Genomic DNA, 27,316 nt, shown 5'->3' with positions numbered 1-27,316 from the left:
GGCTGCACCTCAGTAATAGCGACAGTACTGAGTCCATTGGGAACGTACCACCAGCGACATACTTTAAAAATAGTATGATATCTCCTGTTTGTGATAGCAATGACAGGTTGGCTATCTTGTACTGCCTGGCATTATATATGACACCATTCATAAAACACCTTGTCATGCAGCACAGAAAACTTTCCCTCTCTTTGTCTCCTTCTCTCACTTTGTCTCTCTTCCCTGGAGTTCCAAAGTTTTAAGTGTGATTAAGTCTTCATCTGACAAGAGTAGTCACGCTCTGTGTCACAACCTCTGAGAATCCATTCCCCTTAAAAGGGTCCAGACTAGAGTTGTGGTATGAGCTGTTTGTCAGGGACTCAGACTTTGAAGAATAACGCCCCTGCCCCTCCGCAATCAATGTTCTTAATTCACCAACTGTACAGTACAGCAGAGTGCAAACCCAGAAAAAAAACTTTAATGCGAATGTGGTTTGAATGAAACTAGAGGCCTCTAGTCAGCACACCATTCAAGACTGTCTACTAGCTGCTATTTGACCCTGGTTAGAGCTCACCGCTTAATGTGTTAGTAATTTTAGTTTAGTAGTTTGTAATTTTAACAACGAGACCGTTTATATTAAAAATCAAACTTTTCAACAAAGTACGGGACCAGAAAAAGCACGGAGAACAATAAAAAAATGGCATTTTAGTCACAATACCAAAGAACAGTGACCTGTGACTGCAATAATTGGTAAAGCGTCACACTTCTTTCAGAAAAAAAGGAGGACTTGTGGCACCTTAAAGACTAACAAATTTATTTGAGCATAAGCTTTCGTTAGCTACAGCTCACTTCATCGGATGCATTCAATGGAAAATACAGTGGGGAGATTTATATACACAGAGAACATGAAACAATGGGTGTTACCATACACACTGTAACGAGAGTGATCAGGTAAGGTGAGCTATTACCAGCAGGAGAGCGGGTGGGTGGGGGGGGCATTTTGTAGTGATAATCAAGGTGGGCCATTTCCAGCAGTTGACAAGAACGTCTGAGGAACGGGGGGAGAGGGGAATAGTTTTACTTTGTGTAATGACACATCCACTCCCAGTCTTTATTCAAGCCCAAATTAATTGTATCCAGTTTGCAAATTAATTCCAATTTAGCAGTCTCTCGTTGGAATCTGTTTTTGAAGTTTTTTTGTTGAAGAATTGCCACTTTTAGGTCTGTAATCAAGTGACCAAAGAGACTGAAGTGTTCTCCGACTGGTTTTTGAATGTTATAATTCTTGACGTCTGATCTGTGTCCATTGAGTCTTTTACGTAGAGAGTGTCCAGTTTTGCCAATGTACATGGCAGAGGGGCATTGCTGGCACATGATGGCATATATCACACTGGTAGATGCGCAGGTGAACAAGCCTCTGATAGTGTGGCTGATGTGATTAGGCCCTATGATGGTGTCCCCTGAGTAGATATGTGGACACAGTTGGCAACGGGCTTTGTTGCAAGGATAGATTCCTGGGTTAGTGGTTCTGTTGTGTGGTGTGTGGTTGCTGGTGAGTATTTGCTTCAGGTTGGGGGGCTGTCTGTAAGCAAGGACTGGCTTGTCTCCCAAGATCTGTGAGAGTGATGGGCCGTCCTTCAGGATAGGTTGTAGATCCTTGATGATGCGTTGGAGAGGTTTTAGTTGGAGGCTGGAGGTGATGGCTAGTGGCGTTCTATTATTTTCTTTGTTGGGCCTGTCCTGTAGTAGGTAACTTCTGGGTACTCTTCTGGCTCTGTCAATCTGTTTCTTCACTTCACCAGGTGGGTATTGTAGTTGTAAGAACGCTTGATAGAGATCTTGTAGGTGTTTCTCTCTGTCTGAGGGGTTGGAGCAAATGCGGTTGTATCATAGAGCTTGGCTGTAGACAATGGATCATGTGGTGTGGTCTGGATGAAAGCTGGAGGCATGTAGGTAGGAATAGCAGTCAGTAGGTTTCCAGAATAGGGTGCTGTTTATGTGACCATCACTTATTAGCACCGTAGTGTCCAGGAAGTGGATCTCTTGTGTGGACTGGTCCAGGCTAAGGTTGATGGTGGGATGGAAATTGTTGAAATCATGGTGGAATTCCTCAAGGATTCCTTCTTTTCCATGGGTCCAGATGATGAAGATGTCATCAATGTAGCATGTAGCGTAAGAAGAGTAGGGTCATTAGGGGATGAGAGCTGAGGAAGTGTTGTTCTAAGTCAGCCATAAAAATGTTGGCATACTGTGGGGCCATGTGGGTACCCATGGCAGTGCCGCTGATTTGAAGGTATACATTGTCCCCAAATGTGAAATAGTTATGGGTGAGGACAAAGTCACAAAGTTCAGCCACCAGGTTTGCCGTGACATTATCGGGGATACTGTTCCTGATGGCCCACCTTGATTATCACTACAAAAGGTCCCCCGCACTCCCACTCTCCTGCTGGTAATAGCTCACCTTACCTGATCACTCTCGTTACAGTGTGTATGGTAACACCCATTGATTCATGTTCTCTGTGTATATAAATCTCCCCACTGTATTTTCCACTGAATGCATCTGATGAAGTGAGCTGTAGCTCACGAAAGCTTATGCTCAAATAAATTTGTTAGTCTCTAAGGCGCCACAAGTCCTCCTTTTCTTTTTGCGGATACAGACTAACACGGCTGCTACTCTGAAATGCTCCTTTCAGTGACAGGCAAAGTCTCCTGCAGTATTTTAAACAGAATAAAGGAAGCTGAGGCAAGGCGAAGGGAAGAACAGGTTGGATTTTGATATAGAAGATCATGTGTAGACCAGATTTTCACCCTATGTATAATCATTCAAGAGATCCTGCAAACCAGTGCTGCACTGGACCATGAACAGAGGGCCTGGAGGGTGAATATGGCAGACAGCCTGGAAAAGGAAAGAGCAGACAGGAGAAAGGCCCAGAAGTCCCAGCAGGATGAGGAGAGGGAGATGCAAGAGGACATAATGGGGCTTCATCAACAGAAAACAGGTGCTGCAAGCTCTGGTTGACCTACAGGTTCAACAAGCTCAGGCTCACCTCCCTTTGGAGTCACTGGAAAACTCCATTTTACCACCTCCCTACACCCACTAACATTCAACGTGGCAGCAGGAGCTGCATCCCTATCCCAGCCACTCCATTGCCAGGGGACAGTAAGGACAACCACAGCTTCACATACACCAACTGTGGTTTTCACAGGTCAGTGTATGTGAAGCCAAAATGGACTGGAATGGACATGAATGTTCTTTCTCCTTGTTAAGTTCTGTTCCATTAATCTATTTCAAAAGTTTTTATTATATTTGTTTTGTAATTACACATAGGGTTTTTTTGCACTGGTTTGATATGCAATAAAATCCTTTTTTTTAATTAATTCATCTTTATTACTTCAGCATGCCAAGCACCCACTACTTGTTATTCTACAGGGCAACAGAACTTATGGGATCAGTGACAACACACAATGCAATAATTATATATGTATATCAAGTGCCACACAATGAGTAGGTGCATTGACAGAGTGTTATATTCATAGATGTACATCAAGAATCACACAATTCCTAACAGGACCCAAGACTTAAGAGTCAGGTAAAGCACAGCCCCACCACACTACATCACTCTGGCTGACTGTGAAAGTGTTCTTTCAAGGCCTCCCTCAGCCGCTTAGCTCCGCATTGAGCTCTTCTAATAGCCTGTGTGTCTGGGGCTGTTCAAACTCAGCAGAAAGCTGATCCACTTCTGCTCACTGTGCTGGTGGCAAACTTTGCCTCACAGATATTATGCAATAAACACGCAGCTGTAACTATTGGGATATTTTTCTTACTGAGATCTGACCTAGTGAGTAAACTCTGCCAATGTCCCTTCAAGTTACATTCAACTGTCATTCTGCATCTTGAATCTTTCCTTGGTGTTGGTGAGGTGGCCAGCGTACGGTTTCATGAGCCATGACAGCAAGGGGCAGGCTGGTCCCCCAGGATCACTATGGCATTTCAGTATCCCCAATGGTAAACCTGCTTGCAGCTTTCTGAACAGTGCTGTGTTTTTAAAGTCAGGTACCTTCCCTGACCAGCCAACATTGATTTTGGTGAAGCATCCCCAGTGAGCCACCAGTGCTTGCATAACCATAGAAAAGTAGCCCTTTCTGTTGATGTACTCTGTGGCAAGGTGAGCTGGCCAAAAAGGGGAAATGTGTGCCATCTATAGCCCCACTGCAGTTTGGGAGGTCCATTGCTTCAAATAGACCCCTTCCGTCATGCACATTGAGCATCACAGTCCTGCATAGCAGCAGACAATGAATGGCCCTGCACACTTGCATGACAATGGCCTCTATTGTGGATTTTCCAACTCTGAAATGATTTCCTACTGACTGGTAGCAATCCAGCATTGCAAGCTTCCACAATTCAATTACCACTCACTTCTCAGCTATCAGTTTCGCTCTCATTCTGATGTCCCTATGATGGAGGGCCGGAAAGAACTGAACACACAGATCCAGAAATGTGGCCTTTCACATCCGAAAGGTCTGCAGCCACAGCTCATCATCCCAAACCTGCATTACGATGTGATCCCACCAGTCAATGCTTATTTCTCATGCCCAGAAGTGGTTCTTCACCGTCTGCAGCTGCTCCATGAATGCTGATGGTGTTTTATTGCGGTGCAGACATATCCTATGAACCTAGCGTATCACTTTCAGTTGTATTGCAAGTCGTGAGTGACTCTTGCTAGGGCAACAGTGCACCAGGTCAAATTCTGTTTATGGTCAGAAAAGTTGTGACTGAGAGGTTCTCTCTTGCCATGTTGCAGCTAGACATGAAAAGGAATGTGTGTGTCTCCACTTGAAGAAACTCCAGTGCTCTATGACTCAACGGGTTTTGAAATGCATGCACAACATGCACGGTAGGTTTTAATTTCCACTGAGGTATTTTGATGTGTGCCGTAGTTCTACGGTAAAGGCAAGACTGGCTGAGGAAACTGATTTGGAAAGTCTAGTTTCTAAGTACAGTAGGTTGTCAGTGATGAGGAAGCAAGTTTCTTTCACCGTGGTAGTGTGCTGACACATCATAGAATCATAGAATCACAGAATATCAGGATTGGAAGGGACCTCAGGAGGCCATCTAGTCCAACCCCCTGCTCAAAGCAGGACCAATCCCCAACTAAATCATCCCAGCCAGGGCTTTGTCAAGCCTGACCTTAAAAACTTCTAAGGAAGGAGATTCTTCATCATTGGCTTCTTTAACCCCAGCTGATAACTAGAGCTGTTGGGATGAATGGAACAGCAATTCTGACAGTGGGCGATGGCAACATTTAATGTTTAATCAGGGCTCCATAGCAGGTCTCCTGGCAGAGGTTGCCTGGGAGGGGTGTTGAATTAATGCACCCCCCAGGCTCTCTATAGGGGGAGGGATAGCTCAGTGGTTTGAGCATCGGACTGCTAAACCCAGGTTTGTGAGTTTAATCCTTGAGGGGGCCATTTAGGGATCTGGGGCAAAAACTGGGGATTGGTCTTGCTTTGAGCAGGGGGTTGGACTAGATGACCTCCTGAGGTCCCTCCCAACCCTGATATTCTATGATCACATCCCACTCCTGTTTAGTGCTGCCACTTTTGGAGCTATGCTGGTCCTCTGTGGGAACTCCCTATGGAGCAGAGGTTGCAGATACAATATGTTGCTGCAACCTCCTTTCACCTGCCCTAGGCATAACTTCTGCCCTAGGGTCTGAACTATCAAAGGTGAATCAAGTCCCACATAAGCGAACAGAATTTGCATCCAAAGGAAGTGCACAGTAATGACTCATGTTGTATTGTGGTCCACCAGACTGGACTAGAGTCTGTTAAAGTCTGTTTTCCCCCCTGAGTTACTCTTCCATAGACACATCACTTTTCTCTATTTTTTCCACTTTAATCATGTTGGAGACCGCAGCATGAAGACAAATGTGTTTATAGACTAGATTTGGGCTGGTATTTCACATTCCTTTGAGCTGTGAACAATTGTATGACTTCACATGCTGGCCACACAATAGAAAGAGGAAATGTTGCCAGCAGGCTACGTCAGGCCGGATACAGTCAGCTACAGTTCCAGCTTCATGTCTGACAATGGAAGATTCACAATGTCCAGACAGGGGACAAACAAGCCACAAAGCACTGGCAAGTGAAAATGTGGTGAGCAGCACAGGAAGGAATTTTCTAAAGGACAGCAGTCTGGGGTTTATTTTAAAGCACACACAATGCGTGAACTATCCTGTATAGGACATTTTCAATTGCCTCAGCACAAAATGACCTTGCCAACTACAGCACCGTCCTATTTCCAATCTCTTCTTTGTGGGCAAAGGGGAAGTAGTGATGAGCCACAAGACGAGCTTGAGTGGTAATGAACTCTAGCTGTATGGTCCATAGTAAGATTTTAGTTCTCTTCGATCCAGGTTTCAGATTTGGACAAGGCAGAGAGGTGATTTAGGGCTTACTAGACATTCTCCATATGGCCATCAACAGAGGTGGCATGTCCACACTAATACTGCTTGAGCTATCCCCAGCCTTACATATCATTGATACAAGGTGCCTGGAAGACCTTGTGTAACCCATTAGCGAGTATGTTACAAGTCCCCCGATCCACAGAGCTTATGAGCTATTACAGTCACCACTCACATAGCCATGGCGCTCTAGCTCATGCTGTAGGTTCCCAACCGATTCCCTGGTGGGTCAGCCAAGAGGATAGCAGCCATGTGTGCAAAGGAGGATACATACTGCATAAAAGTGGTTTTACTCTGTTGCTCATTGGTGTGGATAAAAGGTGACATTTGCTAAATAAGTTATTCACCACTGTTTTTTCCACCCAGCTCTGTTATAAAGGGAATTGACTTTTCTCCTTAATTGTGCAACGTTTTTTAGAGGCTTAATAAAAGCAGTATTGTACTTCAAGCGGCAGAGGCATACCCAGCACCCACCCTTCTGCTGCCAGCCTCAAGCCCCACACCCAGTCAATGCCGAGAGGTAGCCCAAAGAACAAACACCTTGCTATGTGTGACTGATGTTGCCTAGCAGTGGCCAGCAGTGTGCTCGGTGGCCTGCGATTATCGGCAGGATTGATAGTCATTTCTTTCTCATTTGCTCAAGAACTGCTAAGAGCAGCCATGAGAAGAAGGGACGACTGCCTTAGCCTGGACCACCTCAAACACAACAGAGCTCGGCACCCTCCTCCTTTCTGTTCGTTGGCAGGAAACACTAGGAGCCCAAGCGTGAGGTGCTGAGCAATTCCTGTAAGATAGTGAGTGCCCTCAGTGCCCACTCAAGTCAATGAGAGCTGAGGGCACTCAGCACCTTGTGGGAGGTGCTCAGCGCTTTTCAGGACTAGACCCCCAGGTATGTCCTGGGAGCCTGTTTTCCAGTGAGTAAAGACAGGATTTTGCAACTGCTTTTGATTAATCTGTGCTACTGAATGGAAAGAGGCAGGCTTTCAAGAGGTGTGGACTCACTTGTGTATAGCTTAGGCCTTGGCAATGTCTCCAGCTCTCGATTTCATTGCAAGGCTCATATTTAATGTTTTCTCAAAGCTCCACCTCCTGGCGGCATGTGATGAGGTGAGAATCTCAGCTTTCATTTTTTTAAAGTATGTTTCTAGCATGCTTGCAGGGAAAGCTTGCAGTGTGACCTAAGTGCACCCTAAACGCTTGAAAACCAGAAGGGAAATTTTAAATAAATTTGTAAATTTTTAATAATCTGGGGACTGATCACAGTTTTTGAATTCAGGGGGTTGGCAATACTGCCTGGCCTGCACTGGGATTTGAGCCACTGGCGTATCTGGATTGGTTAGTAGCGACATGATTTATACAGGTGCAATTCATGCTGCTCTGGTGTAAATCATGTCTACACTAGTGCAGCTATACCAGTGGTGAAATTCCCTGGGAAACATGCACTTTGGCTCTTAAACACGTCTAGGGGCTGTACTGGAGATGCAAAGGAGACATAACTGGCCACTGGAGAATTCTCTGCGCAGACACAGCATAAGTCACCATAAGCGACTGCCCCCACCCTTCTTGCAAACCCTGGTGTAGGGACATGCCACAGTCAAGACAGAATGGGCGGGGCCACGTTCCTAGGGGCACAGAACAGAATCAGATCCTCAATCTAGACAAGGCCTTACTCCATATATTCCAAGGTATTTTTTCCTCCTGTGGCAATCGGTGCTTTACACAGAATCCACTTGAAAGCACCCGCTGAAGAGCAGCCGTGAGAAATGCCCGTTGAAGTACATTTTTATGCTCCATTCTGCTGTTGTATGCCAGCAATTTCCTTCATGGCAACATTAAACCCTCCTTTGTGGTGCAGGGAGCAGTGTTATACCAGAGGATCTCCCTTCTAGTTTATAATTAGAGATGGGCTTGTGCTGTCCTGTTCAGGGGCCATATTTTTCCCTCATCCCACCCCTTGTGTAGTCATTTACACCAGTACAAGATGAATGCAGGGTGTGTGTGCCACATTACCATTCTGTCATAGTAGGACAACTATGCACTGGTATAAATGGCCACACAAGGCTCATGCAATCGATAATTAGATTCCCAGATCCTGATTTGCTTTCACAGGAGACTCCTGCCTCTCTGCCACTTCTCTTTCTAAGGTCCTGCTCCTGAAAGGATCTTGAAGACAATGGGAGTTATGAGTGCTCAGAGCCTGTCAGGCTGAAGCATAAACAGAAATAAACAAATTACAGATTAAGGGACCAATCTTGTTCCTACTGAAATCAGTGAGAGCGGGACTGGGCCCTAGAACAGCTCGTCTTCATCAGACAAAGCCACCAGTAAGATTTACTTCTGTCACTGTACAAAAAACAACAACACCCCCTCATACGCCATTCAAATTAAGCTATCAGCAATGGAAAATTGATGTATAGATATGTACAAATTACTTATGGGGTCACCTGCTACACAGCCATGCCAGGGAATCAGAATGTAGGAGGCCCCCAACAGGCTACCCACATCATGGCTTGCCATGTGGGGGAAGATCAGCCACCACAGGGCTGCTACTCTCCCTCCCATGCAGGTGGGCAGAGAGTGGGCAGAGCCTTGGCTTCCCCCCACAACATGCCAGCCTACACAGCTGAGCTGGCCTGGACAGGAAAATAAGCCATGCCAGGAAAAAGTCTGGTGTAGCTCGTGTCCTTTGTGGAGCAAGGGGGGAAGCAGAGACAAAATGTTGACTCTTGTCTCACACATCAATCTTTGCTCCGCTCTTGGGGCACCACACTGACAGCCTGACCCTTATTCAGCACATGGAGAAAGGCACAAGCCTAGCCCTTAATGCTCATCTGGCTGTAACAGGAATTGAGGAAATAAAGGATTTTCTCAGTTATGAGAATACCTGTCCCTGCCTAATTTCTTTATGTAGTTAAAAAAGTATGCAGTGTAAAGGAACAAGACAACAACAGACATTGAGATCTTCACCCTACTACGGTGTACTAACAAGCTTTCCGTATCTTAATTACCTGCAAAGAGAGAATTCTACCCACCTCCTACCTAGCATCTCTTACAAGATTTTTTACTTGATGAATGCACAGGTAACCAGTGGAATTTAAAGAGACCACACCTGGAATCTTTCTTACAAAGGGTCACAGAAATCTTCATAAGGGAGAGGACTAGCAGCCAGTAACCGGCATACCAGAAAACAGATGCTTATTTTAAAATTTTGTTGAGTGCTCAGCCACCGTAGTGTGGTCATTGTATACAAGCAATGAAGAAGAGCTTAAAGAGTGAAGGGGGTGGGGGAAGAGCATAAGGCGAGCAAATGTACAGGAGGTGCTAGGAACAAAAAAGCTTGTAAAATGAACTTTACTTCTTGTCAATCTTCAATCCCATGACAGGCAGCAGCGGCTCCCAGGCTTCCACCCAAATCTGCACCAGGGCTCAGATCAAAGCCATGTTAGTATTTGAGAACACAAAATATTCCAAACTGCGGTGTACGAAAGTTCAGATCCCGGCCTAAAGTTCCCTCATGACATTGTGTGATCAAAGTCTCTCTCTCTAGCCACCTATCTAAATGTGCACCATGCCAGGCCACTGAACATGTCAGTGAATCCCAGACACCCAACTGACAGTCTCTTTCCAATGCTTCAGTAACAAGATATAGGCTATAATTCAAAACACCTCAGTCGTTGCTCATCTGATCTCCTCCCATTTTTCTTCTAACATTGAACAAGGTAAGAAGGGATTTGGCTCTGTAAAATTAAAGTAAAATTTCTTGAGTTTTGTGGGATTGCAAATGCCCAGCCAATCTGATATTTTATGATGTTTTTCCAGCGTTCTGTTTCTATTCCATGTGAGAAGCTACCTGGATCATACATACCGTTTCATTAGCCCCCAAGAGGCTTTAATCTTCCTTTACTTATAACTGTAAAATTTAATCAAAGCAGCAGCTATTCAGAGAGGATATTTAAGAGAAAGAAAAAGAAAGAAAGAAAGAAAGAAAGAGAAATTCTGGTTTACAGTGGAGGACATCCAATATCAATTTCCTTTTTCCTCCACCACATTTTTATATAGATTAAAATAATATTTGTCAGCACTTTTGTAAGTGTTTTTCAGTCCGCAGGGCCTTAAAACAGTCAATGTCCTGGTTTTTTTATTATTTTTAACATCTTGATCAATTACCAAGCATAATATGTTCCCATAATTCCACACTGAGGTATAAGAAGAGGTTTTAGAAAACCAAGGTTTTGACATTCTTAATCTGTATACCATATCCCTCTGCTTTACTTAGCCCTCCTCATTTTCATGGTCACATTTTCTCTTTTTGTTTTTTCTTCTTCAGACAGCATGATCACAGCAAAGATTTTATCACTCCAATGAATTGAAAGTTTACATTATGAGAATGACTAGGTGGGATTGATGGAAAGTGAGTGGCAGCGTTAGAAGAGGTTAGCGGGGGAAAAAATCAGTGTTTGGAAAGGAATGAAAGAAGAGTGCGGATTTGTCTAAGACTTCAGCACAATTCGTGCTGTAATGAATTCATGTGCTTCAGCTGACAGACATAGGTGCTATACCCTTTCTCACGCTGAATAGTACCAAACGCCTTTTAAAGTCTCTTGGATTCCAATGGAACTAATTAAAGAGCAAAGTATGAGTTGCATTAATTATAGGCCAGATTCTAATACATTTAACACGCATCTGCCTGGCTATGTCTAGAATCATGGCCCTTCAGCCCTGGCAAAAACCAGAGCTCTATCTCCTAAGCTTAAGGGCCGCCTAGCTAGTAATAGCAGCAGGGCTTTCACCCTCTGTAAGCAACTGTGATTAGATGGCGATATGAACATTAGAGCTGATCAAACAATGCCAACAGTTTTTCATGGGAAATGTTTAAAAATACAAATTTAAAAAAAAAATTTCCAGCAAAAAAAGGAATTTTCAATTAAAAACAAAAAAAGTGATCATTTTCTCATGTTCAAACACCCCCTAACCTCCTCCAAATCTCAGGTTTTGGTTTAATAAAAAAGCTATTTGGGACTTTTTTCACTAAAAACCATCACATTTTAAACGAAATCAATTTTTTCGTTTCGAAAAAATATCAGTTTTCCATCAAAAAAGTTGGACAGAACATTTTTAAGTAAATCTAACCTGAACTCACCTAGGGTGCATCACTTAGGGTAACTAGAGTCCTGTACTCAGGTAAGAAGAGACATTATGAAGTAGGTGTGAATGCTGCAGAGCGAGTCTAATGATGACATCAGGAAAAATTAATTCTTAGCTAATGGATGTCACTCTCCTGGAAGTGCTGGTGCTGGAAGTGGGGATCCTTCTGTTGGCCTTGCAAGTTTCCCATGCTGACATGAATTTTTATTCTTTAAAATGATTCTTCAGTAGTTACCACTGGCGGGGTCAGCTGTTCCCCCATTGACCTGGTGCTTCCTCTCTTACTGACATGGGTCCAGGGCCTGATTAAGTAAGCACATGGAGCGTGGATCTCCATTTGTGGAGGGGGTCCCAATGTGACTCTTGTGCCAGGTGTTGTTGGCAGCAATACGGGTTGGATTTAAGCAGCATGGAGTCAGTCTTAAAATGAAGACACAGGACTGGATCCAGCCCCCACCCAGGGGAATCACTAAATACCTTCTCTAGGTGCCTGGACTAGGCAACACTTCCCCACCCCCCAAGCACCGGTCTGTGTATAAAACAAGGAAAACTTTATTAGGGGACAAGGGAGCCCAGCATCAACTTGGGGGAAATGCTGCAACAATGTCTAGACAGGAATGGTATAAATGTCCAGTAGGCAAGTGTCTCTTTAACACGACACTGCCCTTTTCTCCATCTGCTAAACTGTGCAGTTTGGTGTCAATGGGTCATGCAGTCCCAGAGTGCTAAGGAGCCCTTGGGCAGGTCTGTCTCCAGTCCCTGAGGCAGTCCCTATCCTGCCTGAGCTTTCACCACCTTCCTCAGCTCTCCTGCTGGCCTCCACTGTGTCAGTAAAGAGCCTTCTCCGTACTGCCTCCTGCAGAGGAGCCGCTCGCTGCCCTTTTTGCAACAGCAGCTCCTCAAAGTCACCGATTGCAAAGTCCCCCTCCGCAACAGCTCTCACAGCAAAGGCCTCCGATTACATTGTATCTTGCTGTGGAATCCTGTCACTAACATGGGAGGGAAACTAACAGCATATAGGACCCTTGAGCAGAACCCTTGCACAAGGTAAGAGAAATGGCTCCTCTCTCTAAGTTCTACCCAACCAGTTCTGAGTTTGTGGACAGAGCTGGTGGCTCCCAGAGTGTCCTTGGAGAAATTCTGTGGAGAAAGCTTATTCCAATGAAAATCTCTCTGCAACTGACTTCTGCCTGTTTACCAGCTGAGAGGAGCAGAGAACTCCTTCCCCTCTACCGCTTCAGGACACAGCTTACGCCAGCATTGCATCACATCAGAGGGTGCTACATTGCAACATGATGGACAATCTCAGATTTGCCATGTCTCTTTATTTTAATGAGACTTGCACAGTATTTGCTGTGTCTCCTAAAGCCCCAACTGGAGTCCTGTGATTATGAGAATCTCAGCTTTCACTGAAGACTTATGGACTTATGATAAATAAAGTGCATAGGCAAGCTTGTAATGTTCTGTTGAACTGACGACAAGAAGAAAATGTCAAAACAACTCTAGCTAGGATGGGTCTCCAAATCCATAAGCAGTTTGTTTTCTCCTGGTGTTGTACATGCAAATGTGACCTCACGCTATTGACTACTAGTTGTAAACTAAGTAATGTGAAAATGACTAGACACGTTCCAAGCACAGTCCAAAAGCAAAGGAGGTTATCCTGAATGGGCAAGGACATAAATGGCACAGAATCTGGGACAATTCCTTTTGCCATCAGTGTTCTCCTTCCTGAGGAGACATAGTCTCAGCTTTAACTGTCTGTGCTCAGTTCTTTCTGGAGATACCCATCTCCGGTGCTGAACTCAGGAACCCGCACTAAATAAAAATCAGTCTAATTAATACACAGTTTAAAAATGTAATTGATAATATTTTTGGTTTATAAGCGTGAATCTCAATAGACATATCACACACACACACACACGCTCTTACGATATATTAGAAACACAGACATACACCAGCTGGAAGTAGCCAGGGTGAATTGCACTGAGTTCCAGCTGCTGATCTGGCCCAGGGATCTACACCAGATCCTGCCCATGGCAGCTGATGAGGTGTGAGACTTTAAACCAGAATTTTAGGCAGCAATTTAAAGCTGAGGTCACACCAGTGTTTCCTTTGAATTTATTCAGAACCATCACAGATTCTTAGGGCTTGTACATTGTGTCCCAAACCTTCCAGTCCAGCAGATCTGTGCTCACTGTAAGAATGGGGTAAGAATTACACCACTTTTATGCTCTCTCAATAGTAGCGTCCAGGCTGCTCTAATTTATGCTTGGAAGCCTATAGCACCAAAGAGCTGTTCTGGCATCCAGGAATTGCTAAGGTAGAGGGACATCCTTGTCATGTACACCTTCCCTCTGCCATACCCTTCACCATTTTGGGCCTGTGTAGAATCAGAGGATTTACAGCTATATCAAGGACCTGGGACTGAGGGCAGTCTTGTGGGTTAGGCACAGGAATAAGAGTCATGAGTTTTGTACAGCCTTGGGCTTGGCCACTCCATGGGCCTCATTCTCTGTTCTCCCACACCTTCGTGTAGGTCATTTATACCAGTGCAAAGTGCATGCAAAATGATACAGTCTCATTTGGTGGCATTTTATCCCCACTTTGCCGTAATATGAATGATCGCACAAGGTGCAGAGCAACAGACAATGTGGCTCCCATGTGTCTGTGGCTACATCTGTAAAAGAGAGATAAAAACACTTTCCTGCTTCACAAGGTGCAGAATTTATTCATGTTTGTGAAGCACTTTTAAATTCTTAGCTGGAAGGTGCTATGTAAAGGCAAAATGTTATTGTTACTGCTCTTGAACAGCACCCATGGAGGGAGGGAAGGAAACAAGGCAGACTTGTGGAAGACTAGATAAAGAGACACAGAGAAATAGCATGACAAGAATATTTGTTATCTGCCTACCTTCACTTTTTCTTAACTCTGCTGGACATAGATTTCTCCTTGTCTTCTTTTGCTTCCCTTATCTATTTTTATTTCTTAGCTTCTGGTTTATATTCATTACTATCAAGTCTTCCATTGGTTATATATAATAGCTGCCTTCACTTCCCCTCAAGTCAGGTTGTTTTTTTAACCAATGCAGGTTCCTTTCTTGACTGTGCCTTTTTGCATAGCTAGTAAATACTTAAACATTTCCCAAATGTCATTCGTATTTTTTCCCCAACCCAACTGATTTGGCTCATAATAGTTTTTAGCTTTGTGAAATGGGCCGTGTGTTTGTGTATCTCTCTCTGTGTGAGACTGATTTGGACTTTATTCTGTTTGCACATAACAAATGTAATCAAGTCACCATTACTTGTACATAAGAATGGCCACACTGGGTCAGACCAATGGTCCAGCTACCCCAGTATCCTGTCTTCTGAGGAGCGGCCAATGCCAGGTGCTTCAGAGAGAATGAACAGAACAAACAATCATTGAATAATCCACCCCGTGTTGGCCACTCCCAGCTTCTGGCAGAGGCTCGGGACATGGCAACAGAGGTTAGGGACAATTGTATCTAATTTTTAGTTCCGTGATCATTTTCCTTTTATCTGTAAAGATCAGATCTAATATAGAATTCCCCTGTGCTGGATGCAAAACTTTTTGAGGTAGGAAATTGTCATCTATAATATTTAGAAATTCCAAGGATGTTTTAATACTGTCAGCATGAGATTTCCAACAGATGTCACTCAGCATGATCACACAGCTTTTTACCTTATTCATTATAGATAGGATGACTGGCTCCATTAATACCTGTTATCTAATATGATTTGGTGGTCTGTAGCAGACACCAACTAGTACCCCAACTTGTGCTTTATCTATTTGGACATTGGTCCATAAACATTCAAGATCATTTTCCTCTAAGTTTTCAGTGACTTGGAAACAGGTGGTGCCATGTTTGACATAGAGAGCTATGCTCCCTGTCCCTTTGCCTACTCGATCCTTCCTAAATAGGCTATAACCATTGATTTTACCATTTCAGTCATGTGACTCATCCCATCAGGTGTGGTAATACCAACTAGATTAAATTTATGCTCCTAAATGCATAATTCTCATTCCTCTTGTTTATTACCCAGGCTCCTAGCAAGGGTGTATAAGCATTTCTTTTCTTATGCTCACATTCTTTGGTGTCTTGATTCATTTGGTTCTCAATAACATGACTTTGTGCTAAACGAGTGCTCATTTTTTTCCTCTTTCACCCTCCCCTTTTGTTATTAGTTTAACCCCCTCCTGACTAGCCAGCCTGTCCCTGAGAAGCTCGGTTATCCTTCTACTGAGACAGAGGCCATTCAAACTACGTTGCTCCCACTTCCCATAGAAGGTGGACCAACAGTACACAAACCCCTCTCCCTTACACCACTTACCCAGCCAGCAGTTCACTTCCAGAACTTTAAAGACCATTGCTGTATTTCTGATTATCTGTTTGACCTACAGGCTTCTTTACTACAATGAGGTGGTCACTTACTTGCAAAGAAGTTCTGAACTCTGGTAATACTAATTAGTAACCCAGTTATTTTAGGGAAGCTCTATGGCCCGTGGTACACAGGAGATCAGACTAGATGATCAATCACATTGGTCCCTTCTGGCTTTGGAATCTATGAACCCTTGTAACAGGCTAAGACAGTCACACAGTCTAGGCAGGCCTGATTATCCTGCCACCTGCATGCATACAACTCTCATTGATGCCATAACTGAGTCCAGGATACTAAAAATTTGCGGAGTTTAATATATTACTGAAATCTTGAAAGCCTCATTTCTGTCTGTCTCACACACTCTCATTTTTTGGTTTAAGTCCAAGAACATGGAGTTATCAAAGCACCAAAGTTTAATTTACTGAGCACACAAGGACCATTGCTATAAATTTTTCCCTACTTTGCTGAATCTCTGCAGGATTATATTCAATAATATTCAATATGATGTCTGTAAAGCTTCCTGGACTGACAGACACACATGTACATTAAGCCTAGCTGGGATGTATCCACTGCCCTGCAATGTATCAGAGAACAGCACATGTTGTCTCGCTCTGACAGAGGGCAGGTGTGGGGAAGGATGTAGCCACCTGGAAAGCACATGCATGCCTGCTACAGGTGTCCCATCAATGTGCAGAGTTTAAATCTTCTCTTTTGACAATCAATCTTTTACTTTGCTGCAAAGGGGCCTCTCCATCTGCAACTCATCAGCACCCCAGGGCACCAGGAGTTTTTCTTCACCACATCTGGACTGCAATTTCACAGATTTTCACCACTAATTGTCACTCAGGCCCTGATCCTACAAGCAGATCTGCGTGGGTGGAACCTCTCCCCCCGTAGAGCCCCATTTTAGTCAATCAGCGTGTGGTCATGGAGAGTCCTTTGCGGCACTGGGGCCCGGGGTCCAGAAAGGGGAGGGAGGGTAGGGGGACTATGCCCCCCCCACTTTTAAAAGTTGGAGGACTGTGCCCTCCCACTTTTTACTGGCTGTAAGAGTGAGTGATGGGAGGGAGGGGGCAGAGAGGAGCAAGCAGGGGCAGGATCTTGAGGGGAAGAGGCAGCACAGGAGCAGGGGAGAAGGGGCAGAGCAGGGTTGGGGCATCAGGGGGAAGGGGCCACAGTTTGGGTGCCAGGGCCCCCCATACTTTTAGGGAGCATCTTCTGCTCCTAGTGGGGCCTAAGTCCCTCATTGCCAGCTCATTGTTTATCTAGCCCCAGTGCTATATTGTCCTTTGATTACTCACTCTGGTTTAGTCACTTTAACTGCCTCGCTGCTTATTTGGGGCCCAATCCAAAGGCCACTGAAGTAAACAATGGTTTCAATGGCCTTTGAATCAGGCCCTGACTGTCTACATTTTCCTTTTTCTGTTTACTGTCTCTTCTCATCATGTCTCCTGCTCTCGCTGTCCCATGTTCTCCTATCCTGTCACTTCTCACCTCTGCACTTATCTTCCTCTTGGCCTCTCTTACTTTCTCTCTGCACCACTTATTCATTTCCCATCTGACCTTCTGTCCCCCACCTCCTGCAGTTCCCCTATTCAGCTTCATGGTGTAAAACCAGAAAGACAATTGCCAACACACTAAAGGATCAAAGCTTGGGTGTAAATTGTCATAGTTCCATTGACTTCAGTGGAGCTATGGCAATTTACACCAACTGAGGATCTGCCCCATAGCCTGTTTACTTAGAAAACCAGGATAGAATAATGGGTCACAACTTATGTTGTATCATGTAGAGGATCCAAGAAGGAGGAAGCCAAAACCATACTTACAAAAACAACCACGGATCCCTTTAAGAAGGCCACTGAACCAGCCACAGCTCCCAGAATTCCTAGTTCTCTTATCGTTCTAGCAGGCAGGCCGGTTTTCTCTCTTTCCCTTAGACATCAGGTCAGGGGAGAAGCCACTTAACCCTGTTCATAAGGCCCTTACCTCAGAGCCTTGAGTCCATGCAACGAAACTTATAGTCAGAAAAGTAGTCCAGATCAGGCTGGTGACCTAGTACCTGAAACCTGTAGCAGCCAACATGACTTCTGATCACCTCCCCCTTGCTCACTTCCTTTTCCTGTTTATATAGCCCAGCCCCAAGGGCAGGGCACAGTGGTCCTGGATTGCACCCAGGCAGCTTTGGCTGTAGCTCTAGGCTGTCCACTAAAGGGGTAGTGCACCCGGCCACATACTCTTGTTATTGTCACTAATTATATGTAATCTGGGAGCCCCTGGATGCTCTAGCCCTATTGTGCTAATCTTTGTGAAAACATATATAATCAAGAGCCCCAAAGAGCTTGCAATCGAAACATCTGGCATGAAATCCTGGCCCTACTGAAGTCAACAGGAGTTTTGCCATTGACTTCAGCGAAGCCAGGATTTCTGCAACCCCTCGATCATAACGTGGAATTTTGAAAGAAAAAGAAGTGCATGAAGGAAGTCCAGTGCCACCAGGATTAAGAAGAAAAGGCATCATTTCCAGTTGAGATGTGGCTGTGTGTACATACAGCTATGGCACAAAGACAGAAGGGTGGGAAACAGTTAGGGGGGGAATATGGAAGCAAATGAACTGTATTAATACGTGAAATGAGCTCATAATCTAATGAGAATGAGAATGATCTGTTTTGAAATGAGGCCGTTGTCTGTTACTGTAGGGGCTCACCCCTTGTTTTGGATGATTTTGTGCTTCTCACATCAACTATAAGGATAAATTTAGTAATGCTGGCATGGAAATGAGTGTCTGCAGTCCTGAAGGATCTCATTTGTTTGGTTGTTTAAAAAAGAAAAATAGGAACAAGTATCTTCAAGCCAGCAGCACTTTGTAAAACTCCTCGTTCTGTTGTTGACCTTTTCACTTGAGAGCAGTGGAGGCAGTTCAGAACAGACTGTGAACCTTCTGCTTACCTGAAGACGGGGGTGGGGGTGTTGGGTTCTTCCTGTTTACTGAGGAATTAGCTCACTGACAACTTTCCAAAACTAGCATAAAATAGTCCTTCAAAATGAACATTTTATTTGCTGTGTTAAAGCTTGATCCTTCTTCCTTTGAAAACAATGGCAACACTCCCAGCTACATTAGGGCCCAAGGAGCAGATTCTCTGCTGCAGCTGAGATCAACTGGTCCATGGTGCTCTTCTTGGAGGTCCTCTGAAAGAAACGTTTCGGGAATCAAGCTGGGTGGGGGGGTTGAGATGCTGGTAGTCTGAAGTGGTTATGAAAGGATCTGTCATTCTCATCTGTCATCTGTGGTTTAGGATATCATTTAAATAAAGCCTTATACTTTATGATATATATATATATACACACACATAGAGAGAGAGATTGATATACACCCACGATAAACCTGTTTATATTATTTCGGTTTGGTTTGGACAGCAATTTCACCCAGCATTGGAAACACAAAGAACCCCATCCTCCCATCAATTCATAAAAGATTGGGTTGTAACCCAGACGAATAAAGGACAGTGAGTAACTGCACTGCCCCAGAAGGAGGGCAGGAAGCAGACTGGAGCTCTCAGAGTCACACCATGTTTCCTGATCGCCCTTCTGCGCCAGGCGACAGATTGTGGAGATGAAGAACTGCTCCTGTGCAGTGTAGCAGCCCAGTGGTGGCTGTTCTCTCCCCAGCCCATGCAGGTTCTGGTCAAGTGGGTAGCCTATGTAAGGCATATGGGTACACAACTGAGCCTATAGGGATTTGGGGCTAAACCATATGAATACACACACAAAGTCTCCCAGTGAGAGCTGTGTGTTAGAGCTAGATGGGAATTTTCCATTTTTGAGGGGGCGGGGCAGGGAGGAGAGGGGGGAATAATCTGTCAAAACCAGAACTGTCTGTGGGAAAGGGCCATTTGCCAGCATTGAAATGAGAGGTACTACATCCATTCTGAATTGTACTGGTGTCGGATAACAATTACTACACCTGATTTGGTGTCGATGTACAGGTAGTATACAGATTGTGTAGTTGCGGCCCACACAATACACGGAGAGCTGCATAAGCGGCACACAATGGTAAAAAGGTTGAGACCCGCTGCACGATGGGAACACAAATCAAAAATACCTCACTCTGGTTTTACACCAATTAATTTTGTACAATTATTTAGCATTCAAAATATTTACTTTCGTTAATCATTAGACACCCTTACGACTGCAAATCAGGAGAGATCTACTGTATATTTAGAAAAGCTCTGTTCCATGGTTAAAGTAGTAAAAAGAAAGAGTAATGGAAGCATTTGCCAAACACATGTAGAACATTATTACCGATTTCTTGTTTTTCATCATTCCTTCCCAGTTAAGAAATAATAAAAGAATTCTGTCTACAATTGGTAATAAACCTTATGACATCTGGATTATGAAACAAAGGAGTTACTGTATGTCTGATGGCCATACTGTATTTTGTCTTTGGGTCTTAATATGCATGGTTTCCTCAGTTTTTTTTAAGGTACCTCTATCACAAAAGTGATCTATTGGAGAGCAGGGATTTCCAAGGTAGTGACTGATGCCTCCTTTTGGCCCTGTAAAAGGTTAGGGTGAAAACCAAAACTAGAGTAGGATTTGGGGTTTGACTCAAGTTGCTATCAGCAAATGCTGGCTCACATCTGCTGTGTTTATTCTCACCATGACTCTGAGGTCTTAATAAAACAAAGTCATAACAAATACATCAACTTAGTCCCATTATGGGGAAGGTTTCCAAATTCCCAGTTTATTGCTCCTTGCAAGGAGGCTGCACTGCCATGTAGAACTTTTCGCATAAGAGTCTCAGAGGTATTGTTTTCTAGCTTTTATTTGCACTTGTAGGGTTTCTGAGAGGGAGTTATCCAGTACTTAGAGCAGGCGTTGGAAATCTGCCACCTCTCCTCAAATGCACGTAGCACGGTGGGGTATCTAGTGCTGCCAACCCAGCAACTTCAGAAATCATGACTCAGGCCCTAAAATTCATAAGATTGGCTTGAAAAATCAGGAGCTTTTAAATGATAGTCAATGTTTTAACATTGTTGAAACATTTTGTTTTCACATTTTAAAAACAAAAAAGTCTGGTTTCTAAATTCAGAATGAATTTTTGTTTAGAAATTTAATTAGACACTCTCCACAAAAGCAAGAGGTGAAAGAAAAAAGGTCCAAAGTCAAATGTTTTGAAATTATCGAAACAAACCATTTTGATTGACCCAAGCCAAAACAGTTTTTGTTTCTCCAATTATTTTCACAATTTTTCTACATTGTCCCAATTTGAGAAAGGGAAAATTTTCAGGTTTCAGAGTAACAGCCGTGTTAGTCTGTCCTTTTCTTTTTGGAAAATTTTCAAACTTTCAAAAATATTTGAGGGATAGGAAAATTGTTTCCAGCCCAGGTCTAGTAATACATATAAAGACAAAGCACTGACTGCTCAGGACCAGATGATTTAAGAAATAGAGGCTAATAATTTTTCTTTCTTTGGCTAATATCAATACATTTACCACAGTATATTATTTTTGTCATTACTTAAATAAAATAAAATAAATGTCCACCGTTCTGCAAAATAGTTCTTTGAATGTCAATGGTACATTTTTAACAGAGGATCTCAAAGAACTTTATGACATTTGTTGCTTAAGCCTCAGAATACTGCCACATGTAATTATTAGTATATCTTGTTAACAGCTGGGGAAAACAGAGGCACTTAGAAGTGACATGCCTTCCTCAAAGACACATGGGATACAGTCATACAGGAAACAGGCATCGCAATGCTGAGTACTGAGAAGCCTACCTTTTAGGCACCCTGCCACCTAATAGAATCCACAGCCCCTAGTTAGGCAACCAGGCTCCCTATACAACACATGGGGAGAGTTAGTCACCCAAAAATGGGCTTCACAGAAGTCAGCAGGATGAGCAGGGAGCCACCTTAGCTAGTCAGTAGGAAATATTGAGGAGAAGGGTGAGGTCTAAGCCCTGCTTCTCAAAGGGAGTTAGGTACCTAAATCTGGACCGTAGGGAGGCACCTATTTTCACTTGGGATTCAAGGTTGTGAACCTGCTCCTGAAGTTGGGTGCCTGAGTCATGTCAGGCATTTTCCAAACAAACAAACAAATTCCGCTGAAGGAGGAGGTAGTGGCTTTCCCGTGCACATCTAAACATAACGATCCTACCAATTCAGAGTATATGGAAATGAGCGTGTAGAAATATCCAATTAATGAAGGGTTAAACTTTGGGCTAACATTGTTAAGAAAGGAAGCGATGAAGAGCTTACATTCTCTCACACATTTTATGTCGCACCTGAAGTCTAGCTAGTGGTAACCAGCTGTTCTGAAATGTTCCAGCTAGCTTTGAACCCAGGTACTGACAGCTGCCTATTTGAATATAAATAACTCCACCTGAGCTCCACTTTTGACTGTTCTTCTAGCCTTTAAAATCAAAAATTGCCTAATTTCTGGATCAAACACAACAGGACTTGGCTCATGATTATTTTTACCTTCGATCACATATTACTCCTGCTTGGAGAGCCATCCACTTGGCTTGAAAGCACTTCATTTTCTCATCCTCTATAATATTTAAGGCCCAGGACTGCTCCCAGTGAAATCAGTGCAGGTATTGTCATGACATAAGTAGAAACAAGAGAAAGTCCTCGGACCCTGATAGTGTAAACTGCTTCCTGTGGGCAGAGGTCTGTCCATACAGTGTTACCAATTCTCACAATATTATCACAAATCTTGCAATGGTTGGTGTTTTCTTTAGAGCCCCGACTCCTGGGATCAGCTGTTACCTGAAAATCCCAGCTTTCATTGAAAGAAAGAACTAAGTTACTACCCTCCATAGTTGCAGAAAATATGAAAATATGATCCCTAAATGCTCCAACCTCAGAAGTTGCAAAACAGGGCTTCAAATAACTCAGCAAATAGAAGTATTTCAGCTTCTATTACTAGTCAGAACCCAGAAAAGTAGAGTAGCATGGAAATGAAAAACACTGCAGGGAATTAACCCACTTTTTTTCAAACTTCAATAAAGGTTTGTTTCGGGTGAAAGTTCAAGGCTCTTCTGATTTTATCTGAACTGATCTGTCCCTTCACACCCTTTTCTGCCACTTCTAGATCCCTTTCCTGAATCTTCTACTGACAGCTGGGTCTTAATCTAGGCTGAATTGCTGTATGTCACTGACCCTGGTCACAGAACACAGCAATAACACTGTTTAATTCTTGCTTTCTAAGTATGGTAGTCCCATGGGCCTGCTCTTTAAGAAGTCATCAGGCTTGGATCTCATGCAAATCTTATACAGAGTATGCACTTACGGGAGTGCAAGTTATGGAAACAGTGACTTTCAGTTTCTGGTTAGGAGACCCGTAACTATATGTCATTCTTATGGTTGCGTATGAACTACTATGGGTGAAACCCTGGCCTCATTGAAGTCAATGGCAAAATTCCCATTGACTTCAATGGGGGGCCAGGATTTCACTGCCTGTCTTTATATTTTTGTCTCTCTTTAGCATCAGACATAGTCAGCATGGGTGCAGGAAGGTGGGGAAGGGGTTAAAGATTTAGGCCCAGCATGCTATGGACTTCAGTGGGGTGCTGCATGGGCCTCTCAGTGCAGGACTGGGGACTAGGAAGCTATTCTTGGTTGAGTGGGTCAGATAAAAACAAGAATATCCTGTCACTATCACCTCCTGAAGCTTCATCTATGCTGCACCTGTTGACAAAATAATTAATCTTTTATGGTTCAATGCCTTTTGGTCATTTTTTTTGTTTTCATTTTTTCAATTGTTCTTTTATATCTCAGTTCCCATTAGGAAAGAAAGCAGAAGTACCAAAATCCTGTGAGAAAAGCTATTCTAACTGGGCCAAGTTCTGCTCTCAGCTATATTGGGGTAAATCCCTGGAATCACTTAACTTGAAAGCAGAGTTTGGGCCATCGTATGTGTCGTCTGTGCCAAAAGGAAGCATGAATTCCCAGAACTGTTGTGACATCTCCAGCTTCATTCTTCCAGTTTGAGAGGATTGACAGTGCAAGCAATAATCCAAGCCAAACCTGAGCTCTGAATCTCTCGTGGTTCATCCGTCACTAGTTTTTTCCAAAACTGGGCAACAATAGACTGAGTTGTATCAAAAGAGTGACATAGGGTATGTCTACACTATGTCAGCCCAGGGTTAAGAGGATCTGAGGCAGCTGAACCATGTTAGAGAATCCAGGGCTTGAGCATCTACACTGACTGTTAACCCTACGTTAAGAATTCTTTCAGACACTTGAACCTGGGGCTCTGACGTCTGCACTGCAGTTTAGCCTGTTATGACAGCCTTCCTCCCTCCCCACCCCCAGCACATTTCTGGGCAAAATTTCAAACCACAGTCATATTTGGAACAAATGATTTTGTCAGCTATGGGCTGCGTGGACTACCTCTGACTGAAATGGATGAGATTTGTGAACGGAACACATTTTGCCGTCCCTCCGCAGAGTTCACTGTTTCAAGGTGGCTCAATAGACCACTGAGTGGCTACAGAGCGGCAAACATAAAAGTGTGGCACTGTAAGGTTATCATTTTTAAGAAACAGGAATGGCCCTAGCAAAAATCTGCACCTTTCCAGTAAAAAGACACTTTAAAGGTGTTCTTTACTGTTTGCATTTCCTGGTCACCATTTTGAACTCCACGTGGTGGGAATGGGAGAGGGAAAGGGGAAGGGTGGAGAGCCAAGGTGCTGGGACACAATCTGTCATTAGCGGATACATGCTGCTAGCCAGGGCTTCTCATAACTGTTGCAGTGGTTCATAGAATAAAAACCCTTCCATTGTTGTATTAATAAACTTGATAATTGATCCAGAAACTCACCAGCCTCAGGGGTGGCGTCTGTCCCTTTTGTGTCTGATGCAGGCTCTGCAGCCGGCTGTTCCTCAGGCGTGCATCAAATAGCTCCTCTGAGTATGGAGCCATAATCTGCTGCTGCTCCTATCCCAAATCCAGCTGTGAGACCAGTTTTGGCAACAGAGGGACTTCATTTTCCTCACTCACTATCTGCTGATGGTTTCCATCAGTCCCCAGGATGGAATCTGGACCAACAGGGAACCAGCCCGGCTGACCAAGTCATCATGCACCACAGCTGGTTCTGTGCAGCACCCAGCACCGGGTCAAACTCCTCATAAAACAGGCACAATGTCAGCAAGCTGCCCAAAGTGCAGTTATGGTCCCTGGTTTTCTGGCCTTACTCTGGAGACACATAATTCGCTCCCTGCTCTGTCACCAGTCCAGTAAATTTGCAAACCTGCTAGTGGTATGCATGGTCATTCCTGGTACTCTTATTAAAGTATACAGTTATACTGGCCTCGCATCAGGAAGTCACCAAAATCTGGCTGTGCTCCCATGGCCATGAAGCAGCAGGTTTTGCAAAAGGCTTCTTCTGTTCAGGCGCCATTTCAAACACAGGAGGCTCTCTGCTGGTGTGTTTGCAGCTCAGCGGTCAGAAGACACTGCAAGGGTCACTGAGCTGCTGCTGTACGCCACCGGGAGTTGCATCTGTTTTCACTTGAGTTGATTGGAAATTCTTGGGATAGAGAGGACACAGGAAGGTGGCCTGTGGGATACTTTTGGTGGAATCCCAGGATCCGGAGTCAAGTGGGGCTGCATCCACACTGCTAAAAAATAGGGCTTGAACCCTGGATCCCACTTTGACTCAGGCTTGGACTCTCCACCCCAGCAGGGTCCTTGGACTGTGGGTCCAAGACCTAGATTAGTGCAATTTGTGTCTAGGCAGAAGAAGAGTTAGGCTTAAATCTGAATCTGAGCCTGGGCTTTACTCTGCAATGTAGACACACCCGTAGGGACCAATGAACACATTACTTTAGACTGTAAGCTCTTTAGGGCTGAGACCATCGTTTTGCTTTGTCTTGTCTTTGTAGAGCCCCTAGCGCAACAGAGCTCCATTCCATTTCTGCCTCCGGCACTATTTCAACACAAATCATAATAATTCTAGGAATCCTTAGTTAACATTTCTGAAGATATACTTCAAATGAGCATTTTGTTTTGAAAGGCATTAGAGAATCAAAGGTGTTCTAGATGAAACGAGTTGTCCAGCACTTGTTAATATTACAATTACAACATTAAATGTTTTTAACCCAGACAAATTCATTTGTTAGACTCCATGTGATTAACATAGCAACGCTGGTCTATTTTTGACACTCCTTGGTGCAGTGAATGAGATATGTTGGCAGAGTTTATGTACTGAAAGCAAAGGAAAACACTAATAGCACTTGATCATGACTCTCTAATCTGGCTACTTTCCCCTTAGTTGAAATACTCTAAGTATCTCCTTCGATAATTTTCAAAAATTCTAATAATCCCTATCAGGCACATTGGGCTAACCTCCCAGTATTGCTGCATGGCAAGGGAAGTAGGTTCAAAGATTAAGTGGAGTAAGACATAGAAATATGACAAAGAGCAATGGAATTGCACATATATTAAAAACAATTACAGTTGAGATTAACAGCTGGCAGAGATTTGATGGGAATCTAATATTGTGGTTAGATCCAGGGGTTTAAGACTGACATTTTTCAGCCAATTACAGGGAGCCAGCTCTTTTCTTGGGACAATTTTTGCCAGGCTGATTATCATTCCAATGTATGCAAGAACATGCGGGCTGCTTTTCTGTTAGCGGTAGTGTGCCGTTTCCAGGATCTTGGGCACTTGAGACACAAAGTTGGAAACGGCACACAACAGAAGTCCAAACATAAATATATAAATAAAAAAGGGCGCTCTCTGCCACAATGAGAGATCACCTGGGGGGGACAAGCCAAAAGAACAGACTGAGCACGAGATCTTTGAAAACCTTTCATTTCCATGTAGGAAAAAAACAAAACCACTAGATGCAAAAGTTTCCTACACAGTCCCTGTGCAATGCCAGTTTGTTGATTCTTGCTGTATAAAGCATTTTCGGGTGCCTTGGGTCTGAAGTGTGCTGTAGCTGATCAGGTTGTGTTCTGTTCTGACCAGTGGAACCTATGGTTTGCAGCAATAGATACACTGCATTACTATGCAGGCAATCTGAGCTCAGTTCTCAGGCTCATTCCTTGGTAGCTCTAGGGCGCGGTGCTCCTATCACTGGTGAGAAGGAACATCTCATTAGGGTTGGGTCAGAAGGGATCACTGCACAATTAGCCGAAAATCATGAGTCAGGCCTCAAAAATCATTATGTCTAAAAAAATAAAGCTGGATTATTTTTATTTGCCTTCTGTTTTTTGAGCCTTTTTTCCCAAGCCTTTCACTGCAACCAGGAGGGCTAGAAATTTGCTAGTTTTTTTTTTAAACAAAAGCTGAACTTTTCATGTAATGACATGGCTCT

The sequence above is a fragment of the Natator depressus genome, chromosome 3 (assembly GCF_965152275.1).
Source record: "Natator depressus isolate rNatDep1 chromosome 3, rNatDep2.hap1, whole genome shotgun sequence".
NCBI lineage: Eukaryota > Metazoa > Chordata > Testudines > Cheloniidae > Natator > Natator depressus.
The sequence above is the reverse complement of the archived record's forward strand: the minus strand, read 5'-3'. Positions refer to the sequence as shown.